Genomic DNA, 19,701 nt, shown 5'->3' on the forward strand with positions numbered 1-19,701 from the left:
TATTAATGGGCTAAATAAAATTTAACAGTTTTCTTTACTACAATATTTCTTAAACTGAAATTTACTATATTTTCCAGGATATTATATTTCTGTATATGAATGAACACTATGTTACCTATTTTAGAGACATATGATTTTCTCTGCCACCACCTAAAATGAGCTGGAAAAATCATATTACAAAGCGAAGGTTCAACCACTCAGTTCAGCTGTGCCATAGGGACAGATGTTTCCCCATGCTTCCAGAGTTTCATTGCAGACTTTTGTAGCCACTTTGAATTATGCAGCAGAACCTTTCAGGATGAGGGTTTCTTGGGAGACGTTATTTTTAGAGCATATGACCCTTTGCATGAAACAGCTCTAAAAATGGCATTTCCAGCATCACTAGCATTCACCCACTCCCACAGGAGAGTCATACATCCAGTAGTTTCTGCTTTCTACAAATCTGCACAACAGCAATCGGGTCAGAAGAGCACATAACAAAAGGAAGAAAAATGTACTTGATGAACTCTGCTGTTGTACAAAGAACCATGATGAAATAACCTAAATTTAAGAACTGGTGTCTGAAAAACTGTAGAGATTTTCCTAAATACCAAACCAGACCCCTGGAAGTGACCAGTTCATGTGAACTAGCATAGTGTACATAAACATGTAACAGAGATGGGGAAAAAGTTGCTTATGATTAGAATGAGATCAGAGACACTAAGGTAGTCATTCCATATTAAAGGTTTACATTCCTGTGTTGATATGTGAGTAAATATAGTCAAACTAGTTTCAATATTGCACCATTATTTTGGCTTTACTAATGTTACCTTTTGGGAGGCTAGCAAAAATAGGAACATGCTAAGGGATAAAGAAGCTACAACTCTTTTAAAGTATACTGTTTTATAGTTTCGAATTTGAAACTTTTAATGTTTTATATAAATTATAAAAATAAATTAAAAAAATAAATACTCCATAATCACACATCATTGGTGACATAACCACCCAGACAAGAATTATTTAACATAGTTTTAAAACACAGTATTTTAACTGACATTGTTACCTGGATATGCTTTAAGGATTAAAAATAGCACCAAAGAAATTTGAAATGGAGTTAAATAGTCATTGTTAGTAAAAATATTGGTACTGAATGAATAAATATTATAGTAGACAATATAGATAATCTGCAAAGCAATGATGTAATCAGTATTTTCAGAATAAGAGAAAAGAATAAGGGCCGGCCCGGTGGCTTAGCGGTTAAGTGTGCGCGCTCCGCTGCTGGCGGCCCGGGATCGGATCCCGGTCGCGCACCGACGTACAACTTCTCCGGCCATGCTGAGGCTGCGTCCCACATACAGCAACTAGAAGGATGTGCAACTATGACATGCGACTATCTGCTGGGGCTTTGGGGGGAAAAATAAATAAATAAATAAAATTTAAAAAAAAAAGAGAAAAGAATAAGCAAATCTAAAGTAAATCAAATAAAACCCCAGTAATATTTCTTTTGATTTAAAAATATCAGCATACTTATTATTAATCTTCCTTTTAAAAAAATGCATCTTTCCTAGCATAGTTCATTGAGAAGACATAAAATCAAGGACAACACAGAAACAATGACGTTCTAGAACCAATTTTTTAGATATAAATGCCATTCTCACTGAAAGAAACAAGGCTTTTTTGAAAAACCACTGTTTCCAGATCTGGGAGAAGAAAATATATAAAATGATCATGAAGTATCCTGTTGTCTAAGAAAGCAAGGAATCCATCAAAGACTACTGAGATCATCTCAGAAGGACACAGGTGCCAACCTGAAGAGGCTCTGTGGCCAAAGATAAAACATTTGGGGCACTGAAAAGAATGATTGCAATGCAGTGAAATGTAAAATACATAGAAATCCATGAATTTTAAAAAACACTTATGGGTCACTTTTGGATAGATTTGCCTGGAACATCTCCAGGAACTATTGTCTTAGGGTAATTATTAATACCCCCCATTTCACCTGTAAGTGTTTCAGTTTGGAGGCTAAATTACATGGTTACTCTACCTTTGTAGAGTCCTGGGATAAAACTCATCATTCTACAAATTGGCAAATAAAAGGAAAGAAGAAATTATACTACTTTATAATACAAATTGTTTCAAAGTTGTCAAATATTTGATAAGGTGAACTTCTTTTAAAGAAGAAGTCCAATTAATAAAGCAAAAAGAATGATAGAACTATAAAATCATCATTTTACAAGCCCAAATTAAATAATGGATCTAGATAATCGTCCTTACTACATACTATAAAAATCACAGGAAATATTGCTAGTGAACTTAATAACGGATGGATTGGCTAACAACTGAAAACACTGATCTAGATCTATCTTAAGAAAACCAGATCTTATGTGCCCATGATGTAACATAAAGAAAGATAACAAACCAGCTACAAATTATTCTTGCCAACATTTGAGTCTGAATCTGCAAACTTCTAGATTCAATTATAAGAAATATGAAGGAAAGAGAAACATGTTGAATAGTATCAAGAGAGAGCAATAAGTCAAATATAGATTGTGGAACATACTACAGAATGATTAACCCAATTCCTTAAATAAAAAAATGGTTTGGAAAAAATTGCGCATACATGTGTGCAAACTGTTATATTGTTACAGGACAAAATTTGGTAGACATACTTGAAATATCCCCAAATATTTGAAAACTAAATAAAAAGTTTTAAAATTATTTGTGGGTCAAAAAGATATCAAAAGTGAATGTGAGAGGTGACATCAATGAAAATTCTATAGATATTTTAAAAATTATAAGAGATTATGAAAAATGTATGGCAATAAATTCAACGACTTAAATGAAATAGACAGATTCCCTGAAAACCACAAACTATCAAAGCTCCATCAAGAAGAAATGGATAACCTGAACAGTCCATGCAACTGTTAAAGAAACTACATTTGTACTTTCAAACCTTCCCACAAAGACAACTTCAGGCCTAGATGGCTTCACTGGTCAATTTTCCCAAACATTTAAGGAAGAAATTATACTAATTCTATGCAGAGTCTTCCAGAAAATAGGAGAGATAAAATTTACTTTGATACCCACACCAAAGAAAGATGATTTCTCTATTGAATAAAAACTTTAATTGTGGGAGTAAGGGCAACAAGCAATTTTGTCCTTATGGCACTGAAGAAAACCCATGGAGAAGGGGACAGAAAACAGAATAAAACCGTAGCCTGAGGAAGGGGCAGCACTGTATGCTGGGGCCAGAACTCCAGCCTGGGGAGAAGCAGGAGCATCAAGGAGGCCTTGCCTCTGAATGTTTGACCTCACATATTTAATTGACTTTCTCTTCCAAAACGGACAATTTGTAGGCTAATAACAGTAGAGCTCTTTCTCAATGACAGTACCTTTGAATTGAAAGATAAGGAAAATTATCCCTAGAATTTTGCTGGCAAAGGTAAGTTCCACATTTATGCATATCTGTTTAGTCCTGTTTAACAGTAAAATGGTAACTTAATGTTGGGGGAATTTGTATATTTTCCCAAAATGAACTATTTCTTTTGCTAGTTACATTTAATTTTAAATGCCTTTTTAAAAGACAAAATCAAGAGAACACTTTGTACAAGTCCAATCGCTTGAGTAGTCCTTACCTTATCCATTTGTAGGGAATTCACCTGATGTTGGCATTAATCCATTAAGAACACAGCTAATTTGACATATTACATTAGTTTGGGGAACCACTTCAGATTATGCCTCAGAATTGAAATAAAAACACTATTTCAGATAGCTTTGAAATGCTCATCTCTTTACCTTATTCCTCCTCTGGAATGACCTTTTGTCTCCTTTCCATCCATTTGAATCTTACTTTTCTCTATGCAGGCCAATTTCAAGTTCTCTACAAAACATTATAACACTCTAAAAAACGTCATTGGCTTCACTGGCTGTTCTGCTTGTGAGGTACATATATGACTATCCATTCACGTATTTATTCTTCTAGTTTTCTCTCATAATTCTTAAGCTGTATCTGGTAAATTTTACAATATCCTTCCATTTAATTTTCTGTCTCTCTCCAACTTCTCCTTTCTTCTTTTCCATTTTCTGTGGTTTTGGTTCATTTCTAAAGTGACAGTACTATGCCTTGTATTAAGTTTCATAGTCATAGTTCCTGGTATATCATTTTCATGTTAGGAAACAAATGCTTTTGATAAGCAAATTAATTTAACATAATAGCTTTATTCTAAGACTAAGATCTAAAATAAAGGCAATAGATGTTAAAAGTTATCACCTGTCATCAATTAATTTGGAATTCATAATGATTTTGAATTAAGAGACTGTAAGACTGCAGCAAGAAAATGCTCTGTCAGAGGCACTTTTAGAGAATGGGAGGAGATAAGGGAAAGAAGGGAATTAAATGTATCAGGTGTTCTTTTTGAGGCAGCAACTCTTTTGAGAAATTTATATATTGACTTTGCGTGTTTGTGTGTGTGTGTGTGTGTGAGATAACAGCCTGGTATGTGGTCAGTATTCCTTCACTCACTCATTCAAATGTAGATGCTGAGTCTCAAAGTTACAAAGTGGGGGAGCTGAGGTTTTAGCCCAGGTTGTTTTAACTGCATAACACCTTCTTTTTCACTCTCCTATTCCTCCAACATTTTGAATATGAAGTAATCAAGACGCTAAAGAAAGCGTTTTCCTGTGTCAAAAAATTAAACGTTGAGCACATCATTGCAGAAGATTTTGCATCAAGCGTGCTCATCTTCTGGCAGGTAAATACTTGATTAACTCATGGAAAGTAGCTCTTTAAACTCAAAACCATCTACACATTAAAATCTGGCAATAATTTATGAGGGAAAAATAGTGGTCTGGCAAATAAAAATCCTAAACTTATAACCAAATTTAGAAACTATCAATAAATGAAGTGTATTTTGAAAGACTTAGAAAAATATGGAAACTTGGGTAAAGAAAATTGAGAGAAACCCAAAGACACTCTTTGATAACCTAGCTATCTGGATATCGTGAAGAATATCTAGACTTGTGAACAATCCTAAATCAACTAATTGACACGAGCAAAATGCAACTAAATTTAATATTTTATTTCCTAAAACCACACAAAGTGTTGGGTTTACTAGTCAGTTGTTTTTGGTTGTGATTTTTATTTACTTTGAAACTGAACTCAATCAGGTCAGTTGTGTCTATAAAAAAAAAATATCTGATTTTATGAGCTAGTTAAATATAGAGATAATCATTTAATCACATATGCATTCCCACATATTTGACAAGCGACTTCTATATTGCCTGGCCCTCTTCCAGGCCCTGGATATATATTTTAAACAAAATACACACACTACTCTCGTGGATATTACATCCTAGTGGTGGCAGAGTTAGAGGAAGACCTAATGTTACAGAAATAAACATAGAATATTGATTGCATTGTTAATAAATGTTATAAAGAAAGATAAAGCAGGGCAAGGGAAGAAGTGATCAGGAAAGTCCTCTCTGAAAAGGTAGCATTTTAGCAAGAACATGAATCAAATGAGGGAGCAAAACACACTAATATTCAGGGAAAGAGTACTATAGATTGAAAGAACAGTATGTGCAAAGGCCCTATGGAAGATCATCCTCCAAATGATGGATATAAAAAAGATGACATCTCAAGTCCCTTTTCTTGCTTCATCACTGATACGTGATTTAGAAATAAGGAGAACCAAACATAAAAATATTAAATAGAACAGAAATATCTTTCATTCCCACTACAGATTCTGGCTTTTCTAAAAAGTTTTTTTCTTAATTTAACTTGTGCGTGTGTAAGATCTTTTTATTTACATCCAGAAAACAGCCACAGTGATAATTAAAATTTCCTCAGAAATTATTTAATCACTCAACTGTTAGCATAAATTGAATCAATTTTAAACTAATGGACTGTAGAAATAACAGTAAAATTGTATGATGTTTCAGATGACTAAAATCTAGGCTGAATTAATTTGCACTGAAAGCTTTGCTTAATTAAAACACAAGCTTTAAATAAATATCATTTGTTGTTTGTAAGTCTCATCCAAAACAAGCAATGGTCTCTAAATATAGTAGAGTAAGAAATTTTTTATAGCCTCATAAGAAACAATAGGAATGGTTTATTTTCAAATGGTTGCTATCTTCAAAACTCTTTACATTTTTGTCCTTACCTAAAAGTCATATTAATTTCAACTGCTTTGTAATCAATTTATATCAACAAAATCATGTTCTTAGATTATACTTTATGAACATCTAACTTTACTGTTGCCTTATTACACAATTACTCTCAGCTTTTGAGTAATCAATCATATTTTATTTGTTTCATGGTTAGTTGGAGATAATTAATAGATGTGTTTATCTCTCTCCATGTAAATCTTTCTAAGGCATCCATCATGAAGTACATGAAAAATTATTATCTGTTTTAATTTTAAGATTGTTAATATTCAGTTTAGAAAACTAAAACTCAAAAATATAAACTTCTTAATATTGTACTCTATTTTTGGAGTTATTCAAAAATAATCAGAGAATAATAACAGGAAAATTGTAATTATCTTACATTTTTTTCTAAAATAGTTGTAAAGATAATGTATCCTGCTAGTAGGGTAAGATTTACTATAAAAAGTTTCTATGTTTTATCGCATTTATTTATTAGGACATACTTGACAAAAAAAGATGACACATAAAAATTTTATTTGTTCATTCATTACATTTTAGATTCTATGTCCATTAGCTTTATCAAATGTTACCTCATTCCACTGAAAGGCAAGATGACTTAACTTCAAAAAATGAAAAGTAATTAAAGATTTTTAATTGTCCAGAATGAGACCAACTTTAGTTAATAGATTTTTTTATGATTCTTTATTTAATATTAGTTATTTTCTGTTAAAAATTAATTTTGAGTAAAGAAATGGATTATTATCTTCAATACCATTAATGAGGCTTAATATGCCTTTGGGAAAAAAATATTAGCTAATGGATAAGGAAACATTACGACACGCACACTCTTCTAATATATCTCTTAGCAGGTTGTGTGGTAATGAGTTATCTTCTTGTTTATCTTCTTCCCAAAACTTCCCTAGACCTTCCTGAGGATAGAACAAATCCTTTTCCTCCTCTCTGACTCCATCCTCACATAACGCCTAAAGCAAAAACACTCTTGAGTCTAACACAGTCCAACATGGAGTCAGTGCCAGGAGCACAGTAGGTGCTACTTGAGGTCACTGCCCAAATGTCACCTGAATGCAGCCAGACTTTTCTGATCGTTCCACTTAAAATAGAAATTCCTCCCCAATCCCAAATACTCATTCCCTTCCCTACTTCTTTTTGCTTTAGCACTTATTACCATATGACATTCTCTACATATTATTTTTGTTTTGTTTATGTCCAGTATCCTCGGCATTTAGAATGATGACTGACGCTTACAGGGGCTCAGTAAATAGTTGTGGAAGGAATGCAGACATGAATGAGGAAGCAGAAGGAAGTTCAGGTAAAGAGCCAGTGTAAACATGTGAGAGGCTTTTAAGTGACTTCTTCTTATGTTTCTGATATTCTTTTTTTCTTTTCCTGGATCCTGATGTTTTCCTAATTTTGTAGTTCCTCAGCAACTTTTACCCAGAGAGTTCTGGTGCTATTTTTAAAAGGAAATAAAATTGAAAATAGTTATTATTTCCAATATAAGATCAAACAATCTAATTTAATCTCTATAAAACTTATTATGAACTATTAAATTTTTAGAAAATACATCAATGTTTTACAAGTAACAATGAACATGCTAGTTTTGCCATCCTCTAAACCAGCACTGTCCATAGAACATTCTGCAATGACGGACATGTTCTATATCTGTGATGTCCCAGATGGTAGACATTAGACACAAGTGGTTATTGAGCACGTGAAATATTGTTAGTGAGACCAAAGAACTGAGTTTTAAATTTTATTTAACTTTAAATTTAAATAGCCACCTGAAGATAGTATCTACCATATTGGAAAAATACAGCTTTAAACAATTATTCTCTTTATACATGTTCAGAAATTTTAAAAGGAATAATTCAACAAAAATAGTGAAATTTACAAAAATAGTGAAAAGTTAGTTTTAGCAATAGCAATACTTCTTTGTAAAATTATTATGGAAAAGTGGTATCAATCACTTATGAATTACTATTAGGCGTTTTGCTTCTCTTGTATTATTAAAGTGCAGAGTAAGATATATAAAAAGTTAGCTGATACAGTCATCTGCATGGTAAAATAATTCCAGTGACATATAATTCATTACACCATGCTCTATTGATCCCTTCTCTAAGGTTTGGGAGCAAAATAAAAAACAAATGTGGGAGCTACTACAATAACTTTTTTTGTGTGTGTGTGAATTTCAGCCCTGAGCTAACATCCAAGCCAATCCTCCTCTTTTTTTGCTGACAAAGACTGGCTCTGAGCTAACATCTATTGCCAATCCCCCTCCTTTTTTCCCCCTTTTTCTCCCCAAAGCCACAGTAGATAGTTGTATGTCATAGTTGCACATCCTTCTAGTTGCTGTATGTGGGATGCCGCCTCAGCATGGCTGGACAAGCGATGTATCAGTGCGCACCTGGGATCCCAACCTGGGCCGCCAGTAGCAGAGTGCGCGCACTTAACTGCTAAGCTACGAGGCCGGCCCCTACAAAAACATTTTTTAAAATCACTTGCTAACAATGTAAGATGTGAGGGGTAAACAAGTGTCTTTGTTGTTCAGACGTTTTATGACTCATTTCCTCATTTGATTTTTAGTCATACCTGAAATTAGGATTAAATCAACATTAATCTTATATGCTTCAGTGAAATACAAAGATTCTTCCTGTATAATAGTGGTGATTTTTTTTGTGGTTGTGAAGATATCTTATCAACTATTCTAAATTTATTGAGTACAGTGGTTCTGCAACAACAGTGTTTTGGGAATATTTGCATTATGTGTAGGGTATATGAAAATAGGTACTATAAATAATGATTGGCTTGATATTTTTCATGCTAAAAACAAAGTTTCCAAAAATAAAAATAGAAAAAGAAATAGAAATAAAACTTTGACCTGAAAGATTTTGCTGGCATAAAATGAACAGACAGTATAAATTTGGAACTTGCTTTCTGAATCGCACTCTGCTGAGTCTAGCTCATTCAATAAGCTAATTACAAACAGGTGGTCCACACTTACTGTCCCTAAAAGACCCGGGTTTGCCAAACTAGCTGGGCACTTCCCCCATATACTTTCTTTTTTTATACCCAGGCTAATTCTGGAAGCCTCAGTTAATACAAAAATAACAAAATTGTATTTAAAAATTGGTAAGGAGAAGAGAAGACAAATTCTCAAATTGCAAAAGAAATGACAGTATTTCTAAAAATTTCCTGGAAATCAAAGAAGTGTTGTTATAACTAACATAAGAATCTAGTAATGTGGAAAATAGAAAAATAATGTACAAAAATTGATGTCTATCCTATAGATATCAGCAACAATTAACTAAAAAATGTACTGGAAAAAATCCCAGTGAAAATAGCATCAAACACTACAAAATACTTACGAATAGTCATAGCAAGAGATGTTAAATACTTTAGTGAAGGTCAAAAGAAATGACTGGAGAGAAAGATCATTCTCTAAAATGGAAAGACTCAATGTAAAAGAAGAGGTTAATTGTCCTTGTATTAAACTATAAAGCCCCCATAATTCCATTCAATATCCTAATGAGATATGTGTGTATTTGTGTGTATGTGTGCATGTACATATATATATGGTTTAAAAATAGATCTCAAGCTATTTATTCTAAAGTTCATGTGGAAAAATAATTTGTAAGAATAGCCAATGATATTTCAGAAAAGGAAATAATGAAGAGGAACTTACTGTACCTTAAATCATAACAAAATATAAAATTACACAATTGAGCAATGTGATATCTTATGAGAATAGACAAAGAAATCATCCAGGCAGTGGGAGTATACACAATATATATATTCAGAACATAAGGTAATTTTTAATTAGGCAGGAAAAATTGTATATAATTAAATCTATATTATTTGAATAATTGCTTATCAATTTGGAGAAGAATTAATGACAACCTCACGCCATACACAAAATTTACATTCTGGATGTTTGAATCTTAAAACAAACCATAAAGACCAGTTTAATATTTATAATGTTTACATTTATAAACATGTTTCATAAACATAAAATACCAGTAAATGTTCTTATAGTCTAAGGTAAGAAAGGTTTTGCTAAATCAGATAGTCTGTGGATTTCTATAAATGAAAAGATTAATGTACTTAACTATTTAAATTTTTAAAATTTTATAATAAAAAATACATTATAGAAAGTGAGAAGTAAAGCTATTCACTGCAACAAAGTAGCTACAAGATGCATTAAGAAAAGGATGCAAACAAATAATTCACCAAAAACAGAAATAACAATTTGCAGTAGTCATTTGAGATCAATACTCAATTTCATTGGTAAATAGGAAACTGTAAATTAAAACAATAACATAACAGAGAGGAGGTGTTAAAAAAAGCCTACTGGATAGAGAATTACTTTTCATGATGTAGTTATCTTATCCTTTAGTTTATTGTAGATATTTATTTTGCGTTAGAAATTGTAAATGTTGAAATGTTGTGAAGACAAAAAAGTTAAACTTTACATGTCTTATACAAGTCTACTATGAAATACGGTGTGGGTTATCACATGAATAACCCCATGGAAATATTTCCAAGATATGATATTAGGTGAATAATGTAATATTAGAATAAATTTTATAACATGATTTTATTGTTTTTTAACATATATGCTCACAAAGTTTTTATTAGCTCTCACTCTTTCTCCTTCTTGGGAAAGAAGTAGGAGTAGAAATGCTGGAGAAGCAGTGGAATATGGTGACCGTTACAATATGACTTCAGTGCTGATGGTTCTGTTTTTTAGAACAAATATTTTTCTTAATTATAATGGTTTTGGAGTTTTTGTTTTTGTTTTTATTCTGGAGAAGGAGAAGGAAAGAGAGAGAGAAATCTACTGCTGTTTTTGGACTAACCCTAGATCACCTTTCATAACAACTGAGAGAGGTGTGTTGAAGATGGGGAAGAGGCTTAGCAGAGGTGGTGAACGACTTTGTCACCACAGAGCTGTGAAAGAAGTATGTGGTTAACCACTAGGAAATCCTGCTGTAAAGCCTCCAAGTTAGTCGGAAAAAAGAGGCAATTTTGATCGCTTATTTAGATAACACATGCAATTCATTTATTTTTTTATTCATTTAGCCAGTTAATTTACACTGAGGTTCTACTATGCACTAGGAGCTATACTAGGAGCTAACTACTTTTGCAACAGCATATTTATTTACCACTAATTTCCTACGTGAATTTTTTGCATCAAGCTTGTTTGCTAATGAAAGCTTTAACAATTATTCACATTGTTATTTGTAACATTACTGTTTCAATCTGGTACTTAACATTTTCATCCAATTTCTCACATTTAAAAATCTTACCTCTTCAATTATGTTACAAAATTTTAATAACAGAATTCACATCTTATCTTTCCTCATATCTCTCAGTAACTTGACATAGTAAGCATTCATTAAACCACTGTCGTGTTGTGGAGTTATTTATAATTTCCCTGGCTGTTTCCAGGCCTTGTTTTACTACTTGGTGGCAGGGTCGGTGGTGGACTCAGATTCACAAGTGGGATATAATAAGAGATAACAACAAGTCAGGGAACATCTGAAATATCAAAGAGGTGTCCCCAATTGAGGTCTAGGTTCCGTCTTTCTTTACGTCTTTGTTATTTTTCTGAAAATTAGAAAATATATCAATATTCATATGCAATAGATATACCTTTTATTCTTTTAATAAAGAAAGCATTTATTAACCTGAAAAAGATAACTCTCATAAGAGGCATCATATGTTTATCTCTCTGAGACTCAATGTTCTTTTTATAGAAAAAAACTATTTCCTGGTAATGGCCTGAAAGTTACATACCAACAAGAGAAAAAGTCCTGAGAGAAATAAAATCTTTAAGAGAGTGAATGTTGAGAGACAATTCTCCATGGGTCTCTACCATTTCTACCTGTCTTGCAAGCAAAGGCACTGACTATGTTATCAAAGACGTTTGTATCTCTGTTGGGACGTTGGGAAACAGAGAGAGTGTCTCCCTCTGGTGCAAACTTCTGGCAGGTTTATTGCCTACTATAAAAAATTTGAGTTCTTGGGCCGGCCCCGTGGCTTAGTGGTTAAGTGAGCGTGCTCCACTGCTGGCGACCCGGGTTCGGATCCCGGGCTCGCGCCGACGCGCTGCTTCTCCGGCCATGCTGGGGCCGCGTCCCACATACAGCAACTAGAAGGATGTGCAGCTATGACACACAACTATCTACTGGGGCTTTGGGGGGAAAAATAAATAAATAAAAATCTTAAAAAAAAAAAAAAAGGATTAGACTTTATTAAAAAAAAAAAAAAATTTGAGTTCTTTAAGTCCAGGATTCCTACTGCATGTGCAGCATCCATCTGGGCCACTCCACATCACCCTTGGGACTTGAAGGACAAGGAGAATTGACATGAAAATAAAGCTTTTGCTTCCTGCTATGCCATGAGTAGTAAATTACTTTTATTCTGATCCAGAGTCTCCTGTCTTCTACCAGTATCCATGAAAGTGTAATAGTCTAACTTCTTGGCTTGCAAGTAGGGTAAGATCTTAGATTCTTTCCAGTTATTGACAGTCAACACAACTCATTTTAGGGACAGTAAATGTTACAGAGCGGTTGTGCCATAAGGGTAGCTACTTCTTCTCTAGGGTGGGGTTCCCAGCCCATGTAATACTGAGCCTCTGAGCTATACTACAGCACTATTTCTCAAGAAGAAACAAGCTCACCTTCTGTCAACCATGGAAAGTGTATTGAAGTCATTCTCAATTGATTCTTTAAGTCATTTAAAAATTTTGCCCTGAATACTTTAAACATCCAGAATATTATCTCTATAAAGTAAAATTTTAGCGTGCTAACCTTAATACATGAGTACAAACTCCTACTACAAAAAAACTCAAAGTGCTACCCCTCATATGATAGTATGCAGTAAATATTCATTATAACGTAACACCCAAAATGGCTGAAATTAGCCAATCTCCCAGCACCTACATTCAAAATTGTTGTACCATAAAACTTGTAGAATGTATGGGCTGACATACTAAGTGTACATATCCAAAGTTAGAAAAACCTTAAAAAATTATATATCCAGCTCTTTAAGCATAATGAAAATGTGGACTCATATCCAGCTGATTGAGTGTTGATAGTAAAAATAATAAAAATACTAGTAAAGAAACTTTATAAAGCAGATAAATTTGTGGCAGAGATATTAAGAGAAAAAGTGACCTTGTGTGATACTTTTGTAGCAGCAGGTGTTACCTTTGATAAATGATACTTGTAAATCAGGGCTAATGTGGTACAGTCCCAATCGACACATTAAATATAAGTGCTTCTGATGAACTTTATAAATGCCAGACGGCAGATGCGTGCAACGGCTATTAACATTCATGGGTTTTCTTATTAAAAACAAAGGTAGAAATTAAACATAATGTAAATCCTGGCCACATAGTGAAATTTCACGAAGAGCATGTCCAAGATGTTCTGTGTTTTCAGAATAAAAGGGAAAAAATTGGCTTAAAAGTTGACGTATAAACTAAAGACATGTGGTTGTGTCTATACAAGCTATTGTGGAAGTTTCCAGACACCTTAAATTTTTTTTTAGGTTACTATGACCTATATGACAAGACAAAAATGCCTATGAAAACACTATCTTTCCAAGGACTTGAAAAATAATACATGATATTGAGGTGATATCTGAGAGTATATGTTTACCCAACGACTCTATTAGACAGACATTGAAAATACTTAGTGCCTCCATTCATATCTAATTTTGCCAAAATATTAAAAAAAAAAACAAGAACAGTATCTGATTTCTGATAAGTGCTAACAAATAAATCAGGAATTCAAAATTCTTTCAGAAAAGTGTACTGCATCTTCCTTCCTTCTTTCAATAATACAGCATCTACCTAAAATGTATTATTATATATATATAAATTTAAAAAATGGTTATTGAGTGACAAGGATTACGCTGGGCACTTGGAATACATCAGTGAATAAAACAAATAATCCTGTCCTATTGGGGCTTACAGTATAAAATTGGCAAAATAATTTTTAAACTTTATTTCAAATGGAAAAGACTCATTCTCAACTATAGTCCAAACATGCTCAAGAAGATAAATTTTTGTAAAATGACTTAAAAATATAAATAAAAAGAGTCCTTTGGACTCAAATGGTAAATAGTAATGACTATTTTGCTAGAATGTTGAGGATTAGTAAATTTAATAAGTGGTCCCCTCCCTTACAGGTATTTGCCAATCTGTGTCATAGGCACAATTCAAATGCAATTATAGCACTAAAGTGAAAAAAGTAATAAAAATAGAATTGTCCAGGTCACCTTCAGACAGATGGAATGACCAGTCTTTGATTGACAGAGCAGAGTTAGTAAATTCTAGACTTCTCTCTTATTCTGGCTTTGGAAAGCTTGCTCTACTTTAAGTGCTTAGATCTTCATGACCATATTAAAGTGCTGACTCTCAATAAGTTTACTACCTTGGACTGAAAAAATGCTATAATCCTTTCTTCACAATAAGTGATTTTTTTTGTGAGGAAGATTGGCCCTGAGCTAACACCTGTTGTCAATCTTTCTCTTTTTGCTTGAGGAAGAGTGGCCCTGAACTAACATCCGTGCCAATCTTCCTTTATTTTTGTATGTGGGTTGCCACCACAGCATGGCTGACAAGTGTTGTAAGTCTGCGCCTGGGATCGGAACTGTGAACCTGGGCTGCCGAAGAGGAACATGCTGAACTTAACCACTATGCCACCCGACCAGCCCCACATAATAAATAATATTTTTAAATGAGGACTTGGAGTTGAAATGCTATGCTTCAAATAAATTATCTGAAATTTAACAATTTAATAACAGTTTACAGATTGAAAGTGAGTATATTTTATTTAAGATGAATATTCTGTGGTGGTTCACTGCCATTTTTGAACTTCAGACATAGCCTGTAGGTTGCCATAAATGCTCTGTGCAAACGCACTTCGTAACCGAAAGGAAGCTGTATGCAAGAAACAATACACATATTTTTTTAAATTAAATGTACTTCAAGTGTTTTATTTGAGTCAGATTTTGTAGAGTATAGTAGATAATATATGCCATACACTATTTTTTAAAGTATTAGAAATATTCATATAAGTTAATATAATTTACTATATTTTAGAGCCTACAATGTGAAACATTTAATGAAGGAAGCATTATACTGTAAATTGTAATACTGCCTGTTAACCACTATAATTCTACATTTTTATTAATACCTGTAATAATAGTCAGAATTATATACTTTTAACTTTGAATTTTGACTTGAAATTTGAGGCTTCAAAGTTCTTCTATGTTCCATTATTACCAAAAGTTAAAAGTAGACTATTCTTGCAATCTATTTTTATACTGAAAATATAGCAAAAAAAATTATGTAACTCATAATGACTATTGAATATAACTCATAGTAAATACTCCAAATATCTTAAAAGTAAAAACACCATAAGCTTTTAAAAATTAATTAAAATGTTTGCCTATAAACTAAGATGTAAAATTATTAATTCATCTTCCTGCAACATAAACATGCAACATTTTTCCCCACAAGTATCCTGGTACCTGTTATTGAGAAGATGCTAGTTCAGAATATTGGAAGAAAGTTATTGCATTCATCCTCTGCTTCAAATAAACACCAACATCACTAAGATAAAATATTCTGAAATAGAAAACACATCACCCTAACTGTGAATAGCTCTCTCATAGGAGTGTCAGGGGAAATTGCTTTACTCAAATACTTATCAGAAGTGTACACAACCTTTATCTCTGGCTGGAATTATTAGCGGCAAAATACCCTTGAAATAGCTTGGTCTTGCCTCTCCTAGCTTTGCTTTTTTCTTAGAAGTATTGTATGGCAACAATTAAAATATTAACGGATGGATGATATTATCTATTTTGCATTATATTTTTTACATTACTTTTTATCTAATTACCTATATTATAATATGAAGAAAATATGAATAAGAGAACAAATACAATAAAAACTCTCTTACAACATTATTCAGTAAGTGAAGTAAATGTTATAAATAACTCAGAAATAAGGACTTTGTGTGTTTCTATAATTTAAATTAATTTAATTAGATTAATTATTCAGTGAGTATCCATTATACTAGTTTCTATAATTTTGTTTTTAATGGAAAATTTACATTCTCTAAAAACTAAAAATTAAAATAATAAGGAAAATGAAGTGGGGAAGGGAGGAGATATTGGAACGTACAATAAACAAATAATAAATGAGTTTTGAATAAATGGTTATAATAAAATCATTCTAAAGATATCAAGGGTTAAAGGAATAATCATAATGGAAAGAAAATATTTAGAAATAATGAGTAAGGAAAACTCTGCTTAAAAACAGAAAGGATGAAAATTAATTACTAATTAGTAAAATTAATAACTAGAAAGTTAATAACTAGTTACTAATGGTTCAACTTAAGAAATTAGAAAAATCTCATAAATAAAAAATTACAAGAAAGTAAAAGATAAAAGCAGAAATTGTTAACATATGAAACAGATGATTAACAAAACAAAAAAAAAGTTTTTGGAAAAAAATAAAAGAGGCAAACATCTGGCAAGATTGATTTTAAAATAAAGAAGAGAGAGAAAAGATTCATGTAAATACCCAGGAAAGGAAATGACAGGCATAACTGCACATAAAATATATACTAAAAAAAAATCATGAGATAAAACCGTCATTTAATTCATACCAAAAATTGTGTACACACATACACAATAAAACAGATAAAAGTTAAAATGTTGTAGGAACAAGAAAATGACCAAAAAATGGTTCAAGGTAAAAATATAAATTAGAATATACCAAAATCCCTGCAGAAATGACGTAACTTAAATTTCTTATATCTCCCCAGCTCCCTGCAGAAAAATGAAGGGGAGGCAGAAGTCTGAAGTACAAATGAATTCACTAGCCATTCTTATTATAAATTCAAGGACAAAAAAAAAAAAAAATCTCTGTTTAATTCAATTTATTCTAGAAAGTAGAAAGAGAGAAATCCTTTTATGAGGCTGATAGAACCTTGATATCAAAACTGGGCAAGGGCATTTTAAGACATTTGCCAATTTATTCCATTATGAAACACTTTTTTGAAAAACTGGTTCAAGCAATTTTCCACTACTCTGAAGTTGTCAATATATTCTGCAATATTTCCTTTAATAATTTTAGAAGATTTGTATTTTATTTTTTACATTTTGTTATTTAACTCATCTGGAATTTATTTTGGAGGATAAGAGGAGGTAAAGTTCTCTTTTTATCAAATTGATGGATAATTGTATCAACACCATTCATGTGAAAGACTTGGCAGATTTCACTGATCACAAAATCAATGTGAGCCCACAGTAGTGAAGGGAAACAGGCATACATCTCGCACGTTGTAGTCTACTTCATTCTAAACCTGAATGGAAGAAGAATGTGGAAACCATGTTGCATGATTTAGGGCAAAACAAAATCCTCAGCTGCAGGCTTGAGAAGAGTAATGGGAGATATAATGGCTTTAATTCAATAATTGTTAGGGATTCTCATGATGAAGAATGAAATGGAATATAGAACAAAATGCTCAGAAAGGCATGAGCAACGCCAACTCTCAACTATACACCTCAAGTCATAACTGCCAACTGCCAGTCCTGCTGCTGTAGGCTGGGAGTCAGGCCGCGTGATCTCCAACGTCTCTCTCAGTTGGCCTAGCCGTTGAAGCCCTGTGAGAATATACTTCTCTTAAAATGTAAGAATTTGGATCAATGAAAGTTGTCAATAAACTAATTTTCTTAAATATCTATGTAGACTGGATCATTGTTTTCCCAAACGATTTTTAGTGTATAGAATAATGGATACAAATTTTAACTCTAAAAAACCAGAATGCATAACTGTAGGTATCAATACATATGCTTTAAAATTATTTTAGAACACATAAGAACGAACTGTAAAATACAGCAGTATTGATTCTAGCAGCAAAATGACTGTTGAAGCCAAATTGTCACTTAACAAATCACACACAATTTTTGACATTTTAACCTGGATAATCAAGTGTTTAAAAAAATAGCGACACAGGTCTATATCCAGTCAAAGAGATTGTGTGCTTAGTTAGACATAAACAAGAAAATAGAATAAATAAATTAGTGCAATGCCTTGTTTAAATTAATTTGATGTGTGTGTCTGACCTTGTCCCTTCCTCAGAAGAACCTCAAAGCTGGCATCTACCCATGGTTAGGATGCAGAAGGAGCAATCCTCGCTCACAATAATATCTAGATGCCATGTGCTCTATAATTGTGCTATCAACCTGACATAAAAGAGGAGATTTGTTTCTCTAGCCTCCGTACTTTATCTGTATCCTGATCTAATTTTTTCTAATTTTTTCCTTATCATTAGACAACATCTGCTTCCCAATCTTCATGTGAAAGCTAAGGATGTTGGTAAAGCATCAACACCATTTTTGTTTTATTTGTTTTATTTTTACTTTTCTAAAATTTGAAAATGTAACAAAAATGTGTCTCTTATTTTATGGATAAAAATAGAAATGATCATCTGATTGCAAACGTAATACCTAATTGCACTTTCCTGAAGTACTTAACATACAACCTCTGAGAATTGGGACAGGTCTTTATTGTTCTACAGTATCTGCAAAAAAAATTTTTTTTTTAAATGTTTTCTCTTTTTATTTCCAATATCAACTTTTTTTCTCCTTGAGGAAGATCAGCCCTGAGCTAACATCCATGCCAATCCTCCTCTTTTTGCTGAGGAAGACCGGCTCTGAGCTAACATCTGTTGCCAGTCTTCCTCCTTTTTTTCTTTGTCCCCCCAAAGCCCCAGTAGATAGTTGTATGTCATAGTTGTACATCCTTCTAGTTGCTGTGTGTGGGACGCCGCCTCAGCGTGGCTGGAGAAGCGGTGCGTCAGTTCGCGCCCGGGATCCGAACCTGCGCCACCAGTAGTGGAGCGCACGCACTTAACTGCTAAGCCACAGGGCTGGCCCCTATCTGTAAAAATTTTGGCAGCTGAAATTAAAAAGAGGAAATAGGTAACGAAAAAAAGACATAAATGTTATCAGAAATTATGTTTTATTAAGCATTTTTATTTCACCAGCAGGTAGTATGAATTATTGAATGTAATATAGATCCCATGTTTGGTCTTGAGATACATAATTCTTCATAGGGAGGTAGTAGCATGATGAAAAAATAAAAGCAGATGAGTAAAATAAAACTAGATAGGTTTATTTTATTTTATTATTTCATTGGTACATGTATAAGTGAAAACATTAATTTTAAAAGAAAATCAAAATCTACATTTTTCAAAAATGAAAAAAAATGAACATTTTATTTGTAATGGGGCAAAGGTTCAGTTTGTTTTAACTGTTCGTCAGATCAACATATAATACCAAGGGTTACATGCTGATTTTGAGGTGAATATGCATGAATACATAAACACATACTGAGTAGTCAAAGATGAAAAATCGCCAGGGCACTGGGCACGGACTGTCCACAAGCCCTGTGTTTAATCACAGTCATTGAAGTTGTTTGCTGCTACACAACACATAAATGTTATTGGGGCCATAGACATAATATGG

The sequence above is a fragment of the Diceros bicornis genome, chromosome 3, assembly GCF_020826845.1.
Source record: "Diceros bicornis minor isolate mBicDic1 chromosome 3, mDicBic1.mat.cur, whole genome shotgun sequence".
NCBI classification, from domain to species: Eukaryota; Metazoa; Chordata; class Mammalia; order Perissodactyla; family Rhinocerotidae; genus Diceros; species Diceros bicornis.